The sequence below is a fragment of the Balaenoptera acutorostrata genome, chromosome 1, assembly GCF_949987535.1.
Source record: "Balaenoptera acutorostrata chromosome 1, mBalAcu1.1, whole genome shotgun sequence".
Lineage (NCBI taxonomy): Eukaryota > Metazoa > Chordata > Mammalia > Artiodactyla > Balaenopteridae > Balaenoptera > Balaenoptera acutorostrata.
Window position 1 is genome coordinate 437,475 of NC_080064.1, and position 21,034 is coordinate 458,508.

The 21,034-nt window shown below is 48.4% G+C and overlaps 1 protein-coding gene across 8 annotated transcripts in view; it reads right to left on the bottom strand.

Moving 5' to 3' along the window:
• Nucleotides 1–16,649, bottom strand: part of C1H1orf159 (chromosome 1 C1orf159 homolog) — a 29,408-nt gene extending 12,759 nt beyond the window's left edge. For 2 of the 8 annotated variants that reach the window (XM_007166263.3, XM_007166267.3), the window contains exon 1: nucleotides 16,532–16,557. The gene's annotated coding sequence lies outside the window, so the exon portion shown is untranslated. Of the gene's footprint in view, nucleotides 1–15,889; nucleotides 16,498–16,531 lie in introns of those variants that run through there. The other 6 variants (XM_057558002.1, XM_057557990.1, XM_007166264.2 and 3 more) reach the window with 5 other exon arrangements.
• Nucleotides 16,650–21,034: the final 4,385 nt, after the last annotated feature.

The window sequence follows — 21,034 nt, forward strand, 5'->3', positions numbered from 1 at the left end:
GGGACATGGGTTCGAGCCCTGGTCTGGGAAGATCCCACACGCCGCGGAGCAACTAAGCCCGTGAGCTGCAACTGCTGAGCCCGCGTGCTGCAACTACTGAAGCCCACAAGCCTAGAGCCTGTGCTCCACAACAAGAGAAGCCACCGCAATGAGAAGCCCACGCATCAAAACAAAGAGTAGCCCCTGCTCGCCGCAACTAGAGAAAGCCCACGCGCAGCAATGAAGACCCAACACAGCCAAAAATAAATTAATTTTTTTAAAAAGTAACTTTGGACACTACACAAATTAAAATAATAACACAATCGCATGGTGTGATCCTCTAAACTGGACTTTAGGAATCTCTGAGCAATTTACTAGAATTCTAAATGTTCATCCAATGAGCCTAGGTATGTTTCTACAGATTTGAATGTTGCTCTGAGAACAGGTGCTCAAAGACGAGTTCCCTCTGTCAATCTCCACAATTTTCCAAGGTCAAGTTACCTGTGAACCCATTTGCAACCTCACTCCTTAAAAGTGTCCTATGAAATAAACCAGCAGGAAGTATTGGGCAGAAACCGATTCCCAGGAGACATACGGATAAGCAAGTCAAATATTAAACATTCTATTTGAAAGAGAAAAAAAGCAAAGAAAGATGCACCAATACACCTCGTTCAAAGAATAGAAGTTTCTACTAAAAGGCAAAAGTTGCACAGCAGCAGTTACAACTTTCAATAGTATTTTGTTACACTGACAGACATACCCTGCCATATATCTTGCAGGGAAACTTTCAAGAGGGGTCATGCCTCATCTATCCCATAAACTTAAAAATGGCCAAATCTGAAACTCACCAAGTCGTTTTAGAGATGAGGAGCAGGGCCACAGACGTTAGGTGCCATCGTTTATGGCCATCAGGAGTCAGCATTTTATTCACTAGCCCCTGGCTGAAGCACTCTATCCTTTACTGCAGGACTTCATCCCCTTGCTAAAAACCACGACATCAAAAAATGTCCCCCTGTTCTAACCACAAAGCAGTCTGCAATGTAAGCCACCTGCTCCTTTGTTTTCCTTGAGGCCAGATTATCACCAGCCAGGACTTCTGTATAAGGACCTTCCCCACGCTTGAAGTGGTGTATTAAGTCAACCGCAGGCCAAGTTCTTTAACGTTTTCTCTGTTGGAATTACTTCTCTGCCCCGGACAAGCACCTGCTCTGCACCTCTTGAGCTGGGCAGCCCCAGATGTGCTAACTGTCCTAACAGAGGTATGTCCACAGGGTAACCTGAGCCAGTGCTGACTGTCATGGTGATGTGACATCAGAAAGTTTGAAAAGCAGCGTGGGAACTGCAGACCCATGTGAACGGTTCAGGTTAAAATAGTCAAGTTCAGAGTAATACTGGCAGACAGGGGAGGAAAAGAGCGTGCGAAAAAATGGTCTAATTCACCTGTGTGAGTCGATCACACTTGGTAAGGCAGTGGGACAGAAGTGAAGAACGGAGAGGAACACTGAGGGGAAAGAGACCACGATGAAAAGCAACGGTTAACTCGAGGCCAGAGGGACAGAAGCACCTCAGTCTGTGCTCCTGCAAAATATACACAGTGATCTGCCAACTGGCATGCTCAATGTGGTGTGTTGCCTCTGGAGTCCTTAGGAGGAAGCGGTGAAGGGCCCAACATTTCAGAGGTTTTCCGGGGTAATTTCAAGCTCTGTAGCCCGAGCTCTCAGACAGCGGCAGTCTGATTCTACTATGTCTTGTCCTTCTCTTGAACTTTGTCCACTTGTCCCGCTTCTGGTGGTCCCTTCTCCTTCCTGCTTTTATTCAGCGTGGCTGGTGCGGACCACTGCCAGCCCCTCGCAGCAGCAGCGCCCCACCCACACCGGCCGCTGCCGCCCGGGGACTGAGCCGTTCACTTGCTCGCAGTTCCCCTTTTCCAGGCTCCCAGGGGCTGCGGTGGCCTCTAATTGCATTTCATAACAGTTTGCTGTTAGTATACAAAAATACAAGTAAAATTTGCATATTAACCTTGAGTTCTGAGATTTTGCTAAATTCACTTAATAGTTCTAGCAGTTTTTCACAGATTTCTTAGTGTCTTCTATATAAATAATCATGTCCTATGCAAATAAATACAGCTGTACTTTACTTTTCTTAGAAACTTGTTTTAGGGCACAGCAGTTGGTCTTTGTTAGAGAATATGCACTTAGAAGGAATTTGTGTTCTGCTTCTGATGGGTGTGGCTTTCCACAAATATCAATCAGGTCAAGATGCCTGGGAGCACTGTTCAGATCCTCTATGTCTTTACTGATTTCTTTAGGTCTTTTGTTCTAATAACTGGTGAGAGAAAGATGCTACAATTGCCTACTATGATTGCTTATTACTCCCTTTATTGGGTGCATTCATAATTGATGTTTTCCTGTTGAAACCACCTCTTTCTCATTAGAATTTCCTCGTTCTCTTTAGTAATACTCCATATTGTGAATCTACTTTATCTGATATTAATATAGCCACTCCAGCCTTCTTATGCTGTTTGTATACACACACATTTTGCATTCACTTATTTTCAACCTGTGTTTTTGATATTTAAAGTGAATCTCCCATAGACAGCATGTAGTAGGGTCTTGCTTATTTACCCATTCTGATCATCTCTACCTTTTAAGTGGAGAGTTTAGTCCATTAACATTTAATGTAATTATCACTGTGGTTAGACTTAGGTCTACCATTTTATTATTTTTCTACTTGTTCCTTGGTTTTAATACATAACAGACTTAATTTTTTTTAGAGCAGTTTTGGGTTCACAGCTAAACTGAGCAGGAAGTAAGAGAGTTCCCATACACCCCCTGCCCCCACACAAGCAGAGCCTCCCCCACTGTCAACATCCTGCCCCAGATAGGTACTCTGATGAACCTACACTGACACATCACTGTTGCCTCAAGTCCATATTTACATTAGGATCACTCTTGATGCTGGGCATTGGCAAATGTATAATGACACTATGGTTGGATTAAGGCTACCGTTTTATTATTTGTTTTCTGCTGTCTCTCTGGTGTTTTATTTCTCTCTTCTCTCTTTCCTGTTTTATATTATTTGAATATTTTTTAAAATCCCCTTTCAATTTATCTTTTGGTTCTTTAGTTATGATTCTCTGCATTATTTTTATGGTTATTGCTCTAGGACTGCAACACACATCCCCACTGTTTCACAGCCTACTTAGAATTAATACTGCAGCACTTCATGTAAAGGCAGAACCTGCAGGTCCACAGATCCCCTTCACTGTTCCTTATGCTACAGTTATCATACGTATTTCATCTGCATGCATTACAAACCCAAGACATGTTCTGATTTTTTCTTTAAATACGTATTTTAAAGAAAACATTCCCCCCCAGATATTTACCCTTTTTAATGCTCATCACTCACTCATAAAGACCTGAGTTTCACTCTGGTGTCATTTTCCTTCAGCCTGGAAAGACTTTCTTTAGCATGTCTGGCAGTACACAGATGACGGCAACAAATTCTAGCAGTTTTCCTTCTTCTGAAAATATTTGTATTTAACACAGTCCTGGAGGGTTGACTGTCTTTCTTCCAGAACTTTATAGACGCAGCTCCACTTGCCTTCTGATGGTAAGTTCCTAGTCTTTGCAATGCTGTGTGTATGTAGTCTTGTTTTTCTCTGGCTGCTGTCAAGATTTTTAAAGTTAATCTTAAAGTTTTCAGTAATTTGAAAATGATGTGCCTAGGTATGGTTTTAGTCATATTCATCCTGTTTGGGACTCACTGAGCTTCTTAAATCTATAAATTTGCGTTTTTCACCATATTTGGAAAGAGTCTGATCATTGTTCTTCAAGTACTTCTCCTGCCCCACCGTGTCTCTCGCCTCCCCTCTGGGCTCATAGTTACCCTGCGTGAGACACTTCACACTGCCCCATGAGTCCCTAAGGCTCTTCATGCTTTTCCCCCAATCATTTCCCCAGTTTTTCTTCAGACCAGATGATTTCTACTGATTTGTCTTTGAAGTCTGACTACTTCCTGTCATTTCCATTCTATTATGCCCATTCAGTGAATTTTTTTATTTCAGGTGTTATATTTTCCAGTTCTAAAATTTCCAACTGGCTTTTTTTTTTTTAATTTGTTTATTTTATTTATTTTTGGCTGCGTTTGGGTCTTCGTTGCTGCGTGCAGGCTTTCTCTAGTTGCAGTGAGTGGGGGCTACTCTTCGTTGCAGTGAGTGGACTTCTCATTGTCATGGATTCTCTTGTTGTGGAGCATGGGCTCTAGGCGCACGGGCTTCAGTAGTTGTGGCACGCGGGCTCAGTAGTTGTGGCTCGCAGGCTCTAGAGCGCAGGCTCAGTAGTTCTGGCGCACACGCTTAGTTACTCCGTGGCATGTGGGATCTTCCCAGACCAGGGCTTGAACCCATGTACCCTGTATTGGCAGATGGATTCTTAACCACTGCGCCACCAGGGAAGTCCAGCAACTGGCTTGTTTTGAAAAATATTTTCTACTCCTCTACCGAGATTTCCTATGTTTTTGTTCATTATGAGTGTATTTTCCTTTACCTCACTGAACACAGTTGCTAAGCCAGCTGTGAAGTGCTTCTTTGATTATCCAACACCTGGGTCATAACATGATTGGTGTCTGTTGACTGTCTTTTCCCTGAGGATGGTTCACATCTCCCTGGCTCTTTGTATGTTGAGTAATTTCAGATTGTAACATGTATATTGCAAATGTTATGTTGTAGAGACTTTGAATTCCATTATATTCCCCTGAAGAGAGTTTATGGTTTTGCTTTAGCAGGCGATTAATCTCATTAGAGTCAAACTGCAAACTGTGCTGCTGTCGATTTTGTGGTAAGCGGTGGCCTCGCTCTCACTCCAGGTGGCTTCTCCCCCTGCCCTGTGTGTGTGCACGGTTCAAGGCTTGGCCAGAAATCTGAGCAGAGTTTATTTGCAGAATTCCTCGTTCCAGGATTTCTCCCCAGCAGCTGTGGATACCAGCTCCTCCCCTTAGTCTAACGAGGAAGCACGCGGTCTTTCCACCAGAGTTTTAGCCACCACACCACCCCTGCAGTGACTGTGCTGCCCTCAGAGGAAAGACATGCAAACAAGAGACACACTGTGTGCTGGCCATTCCTCTAAGTCTAAGCTGCCCTCAGGATCTGCCTGCTGTCCCCTCTCCAGAGTCCTCAGGTAGCTGCTTTTTGTATCTTGTCCAGGGCTGATAATTGCCATCTACGGGAGAGTCATTTGTTGGAGCTGAATCTTCTGTGCTGGAAATGACTCCACTGCATGGCTTTTCTATTCAGAAACCCAATGGTAGGCACAGAGGTCAGCAACAGGGCACTCAGAGAGAACTGCAGTGCCACCGGAACCTCATCTCCACTGGGCAGGAGTCGGCCTCAGGGAAGCAAACGGGGATGGATGCTAAAACGCTCTTCTTGGTTAACGTGAATCCAGTTGCAAAAAGGTAAATTTGAGATAATAAGTTACACTTAACATTATTTTAGTAGCCCCGTTCATCTCTAAAACATTCCCCAAAGAATGATCAAATTAATAATCTGAGGTTTATTCTCCTATGAAAAGTAATTTCACACCTTAGAGGTTTGTCACATACACAGCTAGGGCTGGACTTTCACGCCCATGTTGGTTTGCGAAGGATGAAAAAGTCTCTTTTTGCTGCAGATCCTGGATCTCCAAGGGATGTGAACCTGCTCACTGTGTAACAACAGCAAGAACAGCAATTACATAGCACTTGCTGTGTGCCAAGCACCACTCTGAGTTATTCACTCATATTAACTCATTTTACCCTCCCAACAATGCCTATTATCGACCCCCTTTTTTTTTTTAATTAATTTATTTTATTTTATTATTTATTCTTGGCTGAGTTGGGTCTTCGTTGCTGCGCGTGGGCTTTCTCTAGTTGCAGCGAGCGGAGGTTACTCTTTGTTGCGGTGTGCGGGCTTCTCATTGCGGTGGCTTCTCTTATTGTGGAGCACAGGCTAGGGATGCGGGCTTCAGTAGTTGTGGCTCACGGGCTCTAGAGCGCAGGGTCAGTAGTTGTGGTGCACGGGCTCAGTTGCTCCGCGGCATGTGGGATCTTCCCGGACCAGGGCTCAAACCCGTCTCCCCTGCATTGGCAGGTGGATTCTTTCTTAACCACTGCGCCACCAGGGAAGTCCCTCGACCCCTTTTAAGAGGAGAAAACAGGCTTGCACAAGATCACACAGCAAGTACACGGCACAGCGAGTACACAGCAGGGTGAGGACTGGCCAGGCCCCTGGCTCCAGAGCCTCTACTTACCCCCCACACTGACCTGGGGTCTGAGGGTTTTCTACAGGAGCCGGTGGGTACTGCTTGTTTTACAACGTTCAACTAATACATTTAGCATGTCTAGCCAAGTACGGTGCAGTTCTATAGAAATTCTGTCTTTCTTTTTTTTTTTTTTGGCTGCACTGGGAGGCCTGTGGGATTTTAGTTCCCCGACCAGGAATTGAACCCGGGAGCTCGGCAGTGAGAGCACAGAGTCCTAACCACTGGACCCAGAAAGTCTCAATTTAGTAAACAAAGGCACCCAAGACTTTAACAATTAAATGTAATACACCTCTAACTATTTTTAAAGACTATTAGCTAAAGTAAAGATAAAAACTGTGTTGTAGAATTTTCTAGCACAAGAAGTAAAATATATGCGGCCAAGAGCACTAGAAGTAGAAGGTGGTCACTGGGACCCTCTGTATTGCTTGTGAAGTACAGGATTAACTTTTAAGGTAGACCATGATAAATTAAACACACATATTTAATTTCTATAGGAACCACTATAAAATAACACAAAAGGGCAGAACTAAGAAGTCAATAAAGGACATAAAACAGAATTTTAAAAACTTGATTCACCAAAAAAAAAAAAAAAGGGAGGAAAGGAGAAACAGAGAAACAGATGGAAAAATAGAAATCAAACATCAAGATGGTAGATTTAAACCCAAACACTCTAATAACCGCACTAAATGTAAACAGACTAAATACTCCATCAAAAAGTAGAGATTAACATCACTAATCATTAGGGAAATGCAGCAAATATACTACTCCACACCCATGAGGATGGCTACTATCAAAAAAACAGAAACAACTGGGACTTCGCTAGTGGCCCAGGAGCTAAGACTCCATGCTCCCAATGCAGGGGAACTGGGTTCGATCCCTGGTCAGGGAACTAGATCCCACATGCCACGACTAAGACCCGGCACAGCCAAATAAATTAAATAAATAAATAAATATTAAAAAAAAAAAAAAAGAAACAATGAATGTGGAGAAATTTGAACCCTTGTCTGCTGCTGGTGGAAATGTAAAGCGGTGCAGCATTACCATATGATTCAGCAATTCCACTTCTGATTACATACTCCAAAGAACCAAAAACAGGGTCTTTAAGAGATATTTGTACACCAGTGTCCACAGCAGCATTATTCACAACAGCCAAGAAAAAAAAAAGTGGAAGCAACCCAAATATCCATTGACCAATGAGTGAATAAACAAAATGTGGTCCATCCATACAATGGAATGTTATTCAGCCTTAAAAAGGAGGAAATTTTGACACCTGCTATAACATGGGTGACATTATACTAAGTGAAATAAGCCAGTCACAAGAGGACAAATAATGTATGATTCCACTTATATGAGGTCCCTAGGGTCGTCAAATCCATAGAGACAAAAAGTAGGAGGGTGGGTGCCAGGGCTGGGGAAGGGGATGGGAGTTAGTGTTTAATGGGGACAGAGTTTCAGTTTGGGAAGATGAGAAAGTTCCAGAGGCGGATGGTGGTTAAGTGTTGTACAACATCATAAATACACTTAATGCTATAGGCTATATACTTTAAAATGGTTAAAATGGTAAATTTCATGTTATGTATATTTTACTACAATAAAAAAAAATCTGGAAAAAATGAAATTACATAATGCATATAAAGTGCCTCAATAAATGGTAGTTATTATAGTTATTTTTTTGAAAAGTAGAGATTGTCAGATTGGATAAAAAGCAAGACCAGGGCTTCCCTGGTGGCGCAGTGGTTGAGAATCCGCCTGCCAATGCAGGGGACACGGGTTCGAACCCTGGTCTGGGAAGATCCCACATGCCGCGGAGTAACTAGGCCCGTGAGCCACAATTACTGAGCCTGCGCGTCTGGAGCCTGTGCTCCGCAACAAGAGAGGCCGCGATAGTGAGGGGCCCGCGCACTGCGATGAAGAGTGGCCCCCGCTTGCCACACTAGAGAAAGCCCTCGCACAGAAACGAAGACCCACCACAGCCAAAAAATAAAAATAAAAATAAATAAACAAGCGTGTTTGGTGCCAGGAGATAGTAGCTGTCAAATGACGAAAATAAAACCGTTTAGTTTGATGTCCTTTATAAAAAAAAAAAAAAAAAAAAAGCAAGACCAAATGATATGCACTTTATAACAGACAAACTTTATACATAAAGACACAGAACACTGAAAGCACAGGATGGAAAAGATAGTCTATGCAATTACTGAGTATAAAAACACTCATGCAGGGGGCTTCCCTGGTGGCGCAGTGGTTGAGAATCTGCCTGCTAATGCAGGGGACACGGGTTCGAGCCCTGGTCTGGGAAGATCCCACATGCCGCGGAGCAGCTGGGCCCGTGAGCCACAATTGCTGAGCCTGCGCGTCTGGAGCCTGTGCCCCGCAGCGGGAGGGGCCGCGATAGAGAAAGGCCCGCGCACCGCGATGAAGAGCGGTCCCCGCACCGCGATGAAGAGTGGCCCCCGCTTGCCACAACTGGAGAAAGCCCTCGCACGAACCGAAGACCCAACACAGCCAAAAATAAATAAAAATAAAATAAATAAATAAATAAATAAAAAGAAAATCCTTTTAAAAAAAAAAAACAAACACTCATGCAGATATACTGATATCAGACAAAGTAGACTTCGATCTTTCACAACAACAACAGAGTAAATTCATCAAGAAGATAAATCAATCGTCTTGTATTGATTTGTATGCACTGAATAAAACCTTGCAAATACATGAAGTTGAGAGAACTAAAAGGAAAAAGACAAATCCACAACTGTGATTGGAAACTTTAATATCCCTCTTTCAATAATTGATTGAACAAGCAGACAAAAAAAAAAAAGAGTAAGGATATAAAAGATTTGGGCAATATTTGACTCAACTGACAATTACAGAATACGACACTCAAAAAAAGTGTAATATACACTCTTCTTAAGTGCAAACAACATATTTACTAACAGACCGTATGTTTGACCATAAAACAAGTATCAACACATTCAAAGGGTGAAAATCATACAGAGTATATTCTCTGACTAAATGGAATTATATTAGAAATCAGTAACACAAGATATTTTAAAAATCTCCAAATACTTGTAAATTAAACAACAGACTTCTAAATAACTCATGGATCAAACATAGGAAATTTTAAAATATTTTTAACAGAAAGATAAAGTGCGACCTATCAGATTTTGTGTAGGAAACTAAAGCAGCGCTTAGAAAGAAATTTATAGTTTTTAATGGCTGTATAAGAGATGAAGACAAGTGTGAAATCACTGACCTGTGCTTCCGTCTTAAGAAGGCAGAAAAACAAGAGTGAATTCAACCGTATTAGGCAGATGAAAGGAAATAATCTGAATTAAGATGAAAGGAAAGAAATTGAATTAATATTTGTAAAAATTCCCACAAAGAAAACAATGAACCCAGACAGCTTCACTAGTGAAGTCTACCAAAAAACTAAGGAAGAACTAATACCAATACTAAACAAAGTCCTTCAGAAAACAAAGGGGAAGGGAACCTGTCCTAGCTCGTTTATAAGGCCAGCAAACAAGACTCAAACATAGGCCAGCATAACCCCGACAGAAATCCAGACAAGGACATTACGAGGGAAAAAATGCAGACTAACATCCCTCATGAATACAGACCCCAAACTCTAACAAAACATTAGCAAACTGCATTCAGTAAAACACAGAAAGGTGACAGAACACGACCAAATGAGTTTCTTCCAGGAACATAAGATTGACTTAACGTAGGACTTCCCTGGTGGTCCAGTGGTGAAGAATCTGCCTTCCAACGCAGGGGACAAGGATTCAATCCCTGGTTGGGGAACTAAGATCCCACATGCCGCGGGGCAACTAAGACCCAACGCAGCCAAAAATAAAATTTAAAAATAAATAAATAAACATTTTTTAAAAAGTCTTTGTAACTTCGGGGAAAAAAAAAAGATTGACCTAACATACAAAAACCAGTCAATGCGGGCTTCCCTGGTGGCGCAGTGGTTAAGAATCCACCTGCTAATGCAGGGGACACGGGTTCGAGCCCTGGTCCGGGAAGATCCCACATTAAAAAAAAAAAAAAAATTAAAAACAAAACAAAACAAAACAAAACCAGTCAATGCAATCAACCACTTTAATAGATTAAAGAGGAAAAAAAAAACATGTAACCATTTCAGCAGATGCAAAACAAGCATTTGACAAAATTTCAGGCCCATTCATGATAACTCTCTGCAAACTGAAAACAGGAGACACCCTCAGCGTGAGGCAGGGCATCTCCCAAAACCCCACAGCCGATGCCATAGTAACAGTGAAGAGGCCAAGGCCACCCAGCCTTCGCAGGTCTAGTCAACACCGCCCTGTGGCTCAAGCCGGTGCAGTGACGACAGAAAACAAAGCAAAAGCCACAAGGTTAGAAAGAGGAGTGATCATGCCTCTGTGCACACGGCATGGCTGTTCACATGGAAAATCCTAGGAAATCTTAAAAACCTACTATAATTTGTAGGTGAATTCAGCAATGTTGCAAGAATATAAAGTCAATATGCAAAACCAGCTGTCATTTCTATATACTAGCAACAAGTAATTAGAAAATGAAACTTAAATAAATATCATTTACAATGGCATTCAAAACAGTCTGTTTGTGGGGATAAACTTAATAAAGGATGTGTAAGACCTGTACACAGGAAAAGATAAAACTGCTGAGCGCTGTTCAAGATCCAAATAATGGAAGACATACAATAATGGTGTATATATATCAACATGAACACACACACGTATATGTGTGTATCTCCATTCATCCATGTGAATGGATTAGAGGACTCAATATTACTAAGATTAATTTCTCCCCAAATTGACCCAATATTTAATACAATCACAATCAAAATTACAGCAGCCTTTTTTTTTTTTTGAGGAATTGACAACCTGATTCTGAAATGTATATGAAAATAAAAAGAACCTAGAATAGCCAGAGCAATTTTTAAAAAGAAGAACAAGTGGGACTTCCCTGGTGGTCCAGTGGTTAAGACTCCAAGCTTCCAATGCAGGGGGTGCAGGTTCGATCCCTGGTCGGGGCACTAAGATCCCACATGCCACGGGGTGCGGCCAAAAAGTAAAAAAAATAAAAATTAAAAAAAAAAAAAAAAAAAAAAAAGCACAAGCAAGGAGGACTTACACTGACTTACCTGAAGACTTTATAAAGTCACAAGACAGTGTGGATTGATGAACAGATAGACCAATGTAACAGAATAGAGAACCCAGAAATAGATCCTCACAAACACAGTCAAATGATTTTTGATAAGATGCCAAAGCAATTCAATGGAGAAAAGAAAGTTTTTTTCAAGAAATGGTGCTGGGGGTTTCCCTGGTGGTGCAGTGGTTGAGAATCTGCCTGCTAACGCGGGGGACACGGGTTCGAGCCCTGGTCTGGGAAGATCCCACATGCCGCGGAGCAACTGGGCCCGTGAGCCACAACTACTGAGCCTGCTCATCTGGAGCCTGTGCTCCGCAACAGGAGAGGCCGCGATAGTGAGAGGCCTGCGCACCGCGATGAAGAGTGGTCCCCGCTTGCCGCAACTAGAGAAAACCCTTGCACAGAAATGAAGACCCAACACAGCCAAAAATAAATATAAAAATAAATAAATAAATAAAAGACTACTATTAAAAAAAAAAAGCAAATAGCTTTCACTTAAAAAAAAAAAAAGAAATGGTGCTGGGACAGCTGGTTTCTTACATGGAATAAAAAGTGAAACTACTAAACTCACATCACATGAAAAGTTAATTAGAGATGGCTCACGGAGCTAAACACAAAACTGAATCTATAAACCTTCGACAACAAACTACAGGAGACTATCTTTGTGGCTTTTGGTTAGGCAAAGACTTTTAAATAGGACACAGAAAGCATGAACCAAAAAAGAAAAACAATTGATAAACTAAACTTCATCAATATTAAAAACTTCTGCTCATGAAAATACACCATTATGGTGGATATAAACTCTATGCATTTGCCAAAATCCATAGAATGATATATCACAGAGAGTAGACTTTAATACACGCAAAAAAATCAACAACACCCACCAGAATGTCAGGGATGTCAGGATGGAAAGCAGACTGTGACCACTGAATGTAACTGTATCACAACGTGTGACACCAACACACTGAAGGGGACAGGAAGACAGCGTTTTGACTGGGAACTGTAAGACCAACGATAAGAAGAAACCAAATATAAACATGGTACTCAAGGTGATAAATTTGTTTCTCAGAGTGGGGAGGTATACGGGTGAACAATTCTGAAACTGCTTTCTATGTACACTGGGGTGGGACAAATAAGAAAACGATGGCGATGGCAGTGAGAAGGTTACATATAAGCACTTTTGTTACAGACACGCAGCTGAACAGATACATAGCTACCTATCTGCTAAGAGGGCTACAGACAGTGACACCCCAGCAGCAGCGCCCACACCCGCTGCCGGGGCCTGGCGTCTAAACCCCACTCTCCGGTGAAACGAACCAGCGCTCCCCGGAGAACTGGCTGATTCTAGGGCTGAGGCAGCAACACAACAAGATGAAGCGAAGCTGGAGCGGCTGGCAGCGCAAGGAAGGAAGGAAGCGCTCACGAGGCGCGGGGCGTGGGAGGGGAGAACGACGACGACATCCGGGCGGCCAAGGCTGGCACGAGGTGAGCGGCCAGACCAGCAGCGCGAGCTGCGCCCCCGCCACAGCGCAGACGCCGCCCACGAGGCCGCCCTCCTCACGGGACTCCAGGCCACAAGGCGGGTCCTCCCCTGAGCTTCGCTCCCACCCCCGGGAGGGTGGGCTGCCCCCGAGCGACTGCCAAAGAGACGGGAGGACAGGACGAGGAGCGACTCTCCTCGGCAGACACCCCGAGCCAGGTGACCAGGCCGACAGCCCCCGTGACGTCGTGCGGACGTCAGGTGCCCTGATGTGACGTGAGCGCCACCTCCCCTCTGGGCTCTTCTTTCCAAAAACCACAACCCCTGTCTAACCAGGAGAACACACAGCAGACAAACCCCAAGTCAGGGACATGCTACAAAACACCTGAGCGGTCCTCCTCAAAACCGTCAAGGTCACGAAAAAGTCGGCCCCCGGATGGGATCCCGGGCAGAAAGAGGGCCCTGAGGCAGCGCGTGACCTGCAGCCTGGGGCGCGGGGAACAGCAACGGAGCGCCGTCGTGCCTCAGTTTCCACACATGCGCCTCGGTCTGCACCTTTCTGTAATCCTAAAACCACTCCAAAAGAGTTTAATTTTAAAAAGACGCTATTAATAATGCAAATAGGCAAGTCAAACAATGGGAGGTAACACTCTCTCTATATATACATATATATATCTGACATGGCTTGTATCCAGAAGACCTAGAGGAAATTACAACTTGATAATTTTTATAATTTTGTTTTATTTATTTATTTTTGGCTGCATTGGGTCTTCGTTGCTGTGCGCGGGCTTCCTCTAGTTGCGGCGAGAGGGGGCTACTCTTTGTTGCGGTGTGCGGGCTTCTCATTGTTGTGGCTTCTCTTGCGGAGCACGGGCTCTAGGCTCGTGGGCTTCAGTAGTTATAGCACACGGGCTCAGTAGTTGTGGCACATGGGCTTAGTTGCTCCGCGGCACGTGGGATCTTCCCAGACCAGGGATCGAACCCGTGTCCCCTGCATTGGCAGGCGGGTTCTTTACCACTGTGCCACCAGGGAAGTCTCTACAACTTGATAATTTTTAAAAAAGGCAGGGGACTTTCCTGGTGGTCCAGTGGTTAAGAATCCACCTTCCAATGCATGGGACAAGTGTTTGATCCCTGGTCGGGAAACTAAGATCCCACATGCTGCGAGGCAACTACTGAGCACATGGGCCACAACTAGAGAGTCCGCGTGCTGCAACTACAGAGCCCATGTGCCGTGGAGCCTGCGCGCCACAGCTAGAGAGAAGCCCACGCACCGCAGCAGAGGATCCCGCATGCTGCAAGGAAGATCCCATGTGCCGCAACTGAGACACAGCCAAAAATAAATTTTAAAAAATATATTTAAAAAATTTTTTAAATTTAAAAAGGCAAAAATCTTGATCAGATGCTTCGAGCGGGTGTCGCAGACGGATGCATGCCCAGCGTCACTGCTCAAGGAGATGCAGATGGAAGACACTAGTGAACACCGCCCTGCCCACCAGGCCCCACACGGCAGTCTCACGCCCACAGAACACAAGTGCAAGAATGTGCATAACCCCATCACCCAAGACAATGCCAGGAACCCACCCAAGTGCCATCCCAGGCCGGGCATTGCGCTGTGGACAGCCAGGGCACTCCACAGACCACGGAGTCTAACACAGCACCATGAAGGAATGTGGCAGAAATCAGAACCATGCCAGCTTCTGGGGGGCAGGGCTGGGAAGGCTTACGAGGTCTCAGTCAGCCCAGGGCAGCTTAGACAGACATTGTTCCTCACAGAACCGGGGCTGGGAGGCCCAAGGTCCAGGTGCCGGCAGATCTGGCCTCTGGTGAGGGCCCTTCCCGGCCTGCAGATGGCCACCTTCTCGTGGTCCTCCTGGCCTTGCCTTGGTGTGTGAGCAGGGAGGGGGGTCTCTGTCTTCCTCTTGTTATCAGGGCACCGATCCCCTCATGGAATCCCCTCACCCTGATCACCTCCCCGAGGCCCCACCTGCAGACAACATCACGCTGGGGGTCAGGGCTTCGACACAAGGATTCGGGGGACACAACATGAGGGAGCCTTTAGGGATGACAGAAATGTGCTCTATCATGACAGCGTGCAAGTTACACAGCTGTACACATCTGTCAAAACTGGGCAAACCGAACCTATGCACTTCACTTATGTGGATTATATGTAATCACGAACTGAATAAATGCAATTCATTTTCTATTTTGAAAATCTTATTGGAGCCAAAGATCTAAGGAATTGGGTCCAAAACTTTCTACCAGGTAATGAAAAGTTTGGTGAGAATTTAAATTGTACCATGTGTTCTTTCATGACTCTCATTTTTCCTTAGAAGCATTGGTTTCAAGGAAGAAGTCACTGTGATTCTGAACAAGTAACACGTCAGGTAACGGGGGGGAATTATTCTGGTCCATCAGTAGCTGTCGGGTGCTGGGCCAGAAAACCACATAACAGCTCTCCAACAGGAGGCCCTGCCCGGGTGACCACGGCAGGGGGCGGATGCGATCTTCCAGCCCTGTGGGCAGCTGTGGCTGGAGAGGGGATAGGGGCAGGTGGTCACCAACTTCACAGTTCACGTGTGCTGACCTTTCCTTCTCCCACCGTCGAGCACAACGCAGGAGGGCCCGCTGCATCTCCAGCGCCTCCGTGCGGGTACCTCCAGTCAGCCTCTCAGCGAGCAAAGGGCGCCAACGGGCAATATGAGAACCGCGGACCTCGTCATTCTCCTGCTTCCCATTCTGAAAATCTCCCCACGCTCAAGGAACATCAGCGCAGTGAACGATCTGACCGACGTAAAGGACACACTCGCGGCTGCTGACACTTAACGGCTCGGGGGCCTCAGCAGCCCCGAGACGGAGCTGCCGGGCGGACCCTTAGAGCCCACCTGGGGGGTCCCTGGCCTTGGGGACGCGGGATTCCCAGTGCTGTGGTGACCAGAGGTCGTTCTTCAAGTGAATTACGCGACAAATCACAGCTTACCTCGCGGCACAGGGCGATGCAGGGAGGGGCGGGCGGCGCCCCCGGGGTGCGGGGGGGGGGGAGCGCCCTCGAGCCGCGGCTGCTCCGCCTTTGGGAGGAGCGCCCAGGGCCAGGTGGGGTGAGCGTGTGCCAGGAAGAGAAACTTTCCGGAAAACCCAGGTTTGATTTCCTTCTAGGAGCTCCTGAGATCACCGTGGCCGTTCAGACTCTGGCTAACACAGACTGCTGCGGGGCCGCGGGGAGGAGCAGAGAAGCACGGGGCCCAGCTCTGCCCTCGGCCCCGCAGGGGCCCGGGGAACAGGACAAAAGGGCCACCCTGGCGCTCGGACACCGAGGAGCTGCGTTGGCTCCAACGCTGCTCCTTGAAACGCTGTGATACGCGCGTCCGAACCCCGGTCTCAATTAAACCGAAACTAAAGCGTCAATTAAATCGTCCTGGTGACGACGCACACAGACTCTGCTGGACCAGACTGGACACTGTGGGGGCGATATATCCACCCGCGGGCCCTCCGGGGCGGCGGGGGGCCCGGAGGAGCAGGGCGGCCGGACCCCGCGCCCGCCGCTACCGCCCGGCCCGGGGTCCGCACCCCGAGGGCCGCCCCCGCCCTCCCCCCGCGCTCCCGCCTCCGGCCCCTCACTCACCCCCGCGCCCTTCGGGTTCCTCTTTCGTACCCCCCGCCCTCCAGGCGGTCGCGCTGCGCCCCCTGGGACTTGTAGTCTCTCCGCAGCCCGAGCCTGGGTGCCAGGGAGCGTGGCTCCCAGCCCAAAACTACACCTCCCGGCGGTCCACGGTACAGCCCGCCCCCGCCATGCAGGTGCCAGGCCAGTGTTCTCGCGACATCTGCAAGCGCGCGCGGAGCGTCCTGGGAGTGTAGTCTAGGGCCCTGAATAGGGCAGCGGAAGCGACGGGAGGTCTGTGCTGGCCACACAGACCAGACCGCGGGAGGCTAGCTGTTCGCGGACGCTCGGCTAGGCTGCCCGTCGGTGTCCGGCGGGGCAGCGATTCCGGAGACAGCACGGGGTTACACAGCCGCGTCCCGGAGGGCGGCGCCGCGCTGCGAACAGGGTTCCCGCTGCGCCTCTGGAATCGGCCTGGGGGCCGCTCCCGGCGCCGTGGACGGAGGGGCCGGGAAAAGGCCTCTGTGGGGTTTGCATCCTCTGTGCGCGGTTCCCCAGGAAGGACGCTGTTCCTGGGCTGCCCCTCGCCCCGCTCTGCCACTTTCGGGACCTCAGGCGGAGCCCTGCTCACGGGGTTGGGTCGGGGTACGTGGGATCCCCGGGGCCTGGTCCGCACCAAGGCTGCCTCTGGGGAAGGCTGTGACGAGGAGCTTGGAGAAAAGAGAGTAAGACCGACCACCGCCCTTGTCGTGCTTTCTGTGCCGTTGGGCGGGGGCCGACCTTCCTCAAGGGCGGCTACTCGGAGAGCAGTGTCTGGGCCGGTGGGTCTGACCAGAGAGGCCTGGACCGGGACGGGCGCCCACGCCGAAGACTGCGGTCCGCATGGACACCTATAACACGGGCTTTTCGCGTCTCTCCCGAACTTCCTCATTCAGTATGAAGAGGGGTGGGTGGGAAAGACGCGTGGTCTCAGGTTTCTTTGAACTGGTGAAGCTGGTCGGACTGGTGGTTCTTTCCAGGAAAGCTCCCACCCCGTGGCCTTGTGGTGCCTCCCAGGCGCTGGGAATGCTCCCCACAGCCGGTCCCAAAGACCATGGGGTCTAGGTGACGGGACTGTTGGCATACCAGGCTGGTTTGTCCCGACAGGATGACACCGGAGGATGTCCGCCTTGTGGTCTCAGGCTCTCCCTCTGCTCTGTGTCCTGCACGCTGCTCACTTCTTAGAACATGGGGTCACATGTGTGCGATAAAAGGGCCGGGACCCCATCGGCGTCGGTGGGGGCATCGGAGTGAGAGTCGGGTGCAGGTTAGGGTCAGGGTCTACAGGTGTACGGAGTGCTGTAGGACAGCTGGTACCAGCCTACGCCTGGCCCCTGGGCTCCCAGTTGGCTTCTGCACCAGCTGGCCATCCGGCCCGAATTCCTCGGGTTCTCTTCCCCTTGGGAGCCACCTCAGGACGTTCATCCCAAGTTTGAATGTCCACAGTTTTCAACAGAAATAAAGCATCTTGCGCTGTGAGGCTACTCTCCAAGTAAGAGTACTGGGGCAGAGGACAAGTCGCATTTGTGTCTTCTCTTCCCAAGGACAGCGGTAGCTGAGTTTCCTTAGTTGGCGATGGGGGGGGTGGGTCACTGAGGACAGGTTTTCAGGATGGTGTGACTCTTCTTTTTTTTAATTTATTTATTTTTGGCTGCATTAGGTCTTCGGTGCTGCGCACAGGCTTTCTCTAGTTGTGGCAGGCGAGGGCTACTCTTCGTTGCGGTGCGTGGGCTTCTCATCGCGGTGGCTTCTTGTTGCGGAGCACGGGCTCTAGGCGCGCGGGCTTCAGTAGTTGTGGCTCACGGGCTCTAGAGCGCAGGCTCAGTAGTTGTGGCGCACCGGCTTAGTTCCTCCCTGGCATGTGGGATCTTCCTGGCCCAGGGTTCGAACCTGTGTCCCATGCATTGGCAGGCGGATTCTTAACCACTGCGCCACCAGGGAAGCCCAATGGTGTGACTCTTTATGGCAATGCTAAAGTCTCTCAAGGACAAAATTGTGCCTGGGAATGTGACAACTCTCGTGGGCCCGTGCAGTCGGGAGGAACCTGCACGGTTCCTGCACTGGGATGTTTGAGAAACATCCTTGGGCAGCAGAGCAGCATCTCTGCTGCCTGGGGGCCCCGCAACCGCCCGCCGTGCCTGTTGCAGAATCATTGCTACTTTGGACTTAGTCCACTTCCACTTTCTTTGTTGTCTTCTGAAGGCAGGGGAAACAGTGTTCTTCGCCGCCTGCTTCAACCCCACGTGCCCCTAATGTCAGGCCATCCACTAATAACAGATCATTTAATATCAAGGGGTGACCTTCTCACTCCAGCGATTCTCAGTCCTGTCAAATGTGGGTTTCCTGGAAATGCTGCCAAAGAAGCCTGCAGACAGACGAAGCAAGTGTATTCTCGACTGACTCTCTGCAGAGTCCCCATCGGGTGGCTGGAGTCTGGGTCAAGGTGGGCGTTCAGTGGGGAGGAGGCTTGGTTCAGATGGGGTAAGGGTCCCCAGGCCGGGGGACGCAGCAAGGCAAGGGATCTGAGGAGTCTTTTCGTGGGATCTATTGAAAGCCTCGTGTTTACATTTGTTTTCCCATGAAGTTTCTGAAATGAACAATAAAATTATCTGCAACTTTTATCTTTCCTTGTAGGAGTTTCTTGAAGGCTCATGTAACCCGCTGTCCCCTCGACACCTCTGCTTGGAAGTCTCCTCCATCCTTCACACCCGTGGGCCCACAGGGAGCCCCCATCTCACTAAGCTGAGGAAGTTTCTTCTACTTCTGCTCGGTTTTTCTGTTTGTTTGGTTTTGGTTTTGGTTTTAACCGGGAATGGATGTTGGGTTTTGTTAAAAGCTTTTTATTTATTTATTTTTTTTAAAATTTTATAGCTACTTTTTTTATTTTTATTTATTTATTTTTTTTTATTTTTGGCTGTGCTGGGTCCTCGGTTCGTGCGAGGGCTTTCTCTAGCTGTGGCAAGTGGGGGCCACTCTTCATCGCGGCGCGGGGACCGCTCTTCATCGCGGTGCGCGGGCCTCTCACCATCGCGGCCCCTCCCGCCGCGGGGCGCAGGCTCCAGACGCGCAGGCTCAGCAGCTGTGGCTCACGGGCCCAGCCGCTCCGCGGCATGTGGGATCCTCCCAGACCAGGGCTCGAACCCGCGTCCCCTGCACTAGCAGGCAGACTCTCAACCACTGCGCCACCAGGGAAGCCCCCTTAAAAGCTTTTTAAAAAATCTGAGAAGTCTGTTCATGTGGTGCATGACATCGATTCTCTGACGTTGAGCCGGCCCTGCGGGCCACCTGGTCGTGATGTGTTCCCCTTTCTATATGTTGCCGTGCCAGCTTGCTAAGGTTCTCCAAGTTAAGAATTAATTTGCCAAGAGTTTTTGTATCTGTGTTGCGAGGGACATCGGCCTGTGGTTTTCCTGTAAGGCCTTTGTCTGTCGTCAGGGTCGTGTCGGCCTCATAGAAGGGTCGGGGTTGGCCTCCTCTTGAATTTTCCCGACCAAGTAGCAGAGAATTGGTCTTGACTCTTCCTTAAATGTGTGGTAGACTTTTAACCAGTGAAGCCATCTGGGCCTGGAATTCTCTTTGTGAGAAGGTTTTAAACCGTAATTTCAATTTCTTTAGTGAAGTTATCTACTTAGGTCTGAGCAAGCTTTGGCGATCTTTGGTTGGTTGCCAGATGTGAATTGACCTTGGTGTTGGACAGTTTTGTATTCCATCAGTATTTGAGCTTTGTTCTAGGATGCACAAAAGTTACTTGGAAACAGTTTGACCCTTTTGGATCTTTCGAGCTTTGTGAGGGGGCTCTGGGCCGCACTCACTGCTCCTCACTCCTGAGGCCGGCCCATCTGAGTGCCCTCCCAGCCCCCGCGGCTCCGCGTGTGCACGTGTGCTCACCTGTGCCTGCGCACCCTGCCCGCCCGCCTGCGGCTCCGTCCTGGGCACTCCAGCCGCACTGGGCCCTCTGGACCATCAGCTCCGTCTCCTGATTCGGGGGGCCCTGGGCCCCGCATCTTGGGGGTCACTGTCCTTGGTCACCCGATGTCCAGTGCCTTGAGGGCGGTCGTCTCCTGGATCTTGCCTGGGCTTTAGCTGGTTGGGGGAGGGGGCGACCGGCCCCTGTGACGCCATCTGGCTAGGAGCAGAAGTCGGTTTCTGTTTTTGTTTTTTATCTCCAGCTCCACCCTTTCCTTCCAAACTCCCAGTTCCTGCTCCTCAGAGAAAACAGCCCTGTGCGTGTGTGTCATGGTTCCCGCCTCCCCAACAATACGCGTGAAGTTACGCTGGCTTTCCGGGTCAGCTGCCAGTGTCAGCTGCCAGGCGCTTGCTCTGGGCAGCGCCGTGCTGGACTCGCCCCCAGCGGCCCCCCGCACAGGCCTGTCTCCGGGCAGTGGCGTCCAGGGCCATGTCGTCAGGGGTGTGGAGTGTCAGGGCTCAGCCAGCTCCCTGAGTGCCAGCCCCTGCTCTGTAAGGCGGGCAGGGAGAGGCCCGGCGAGG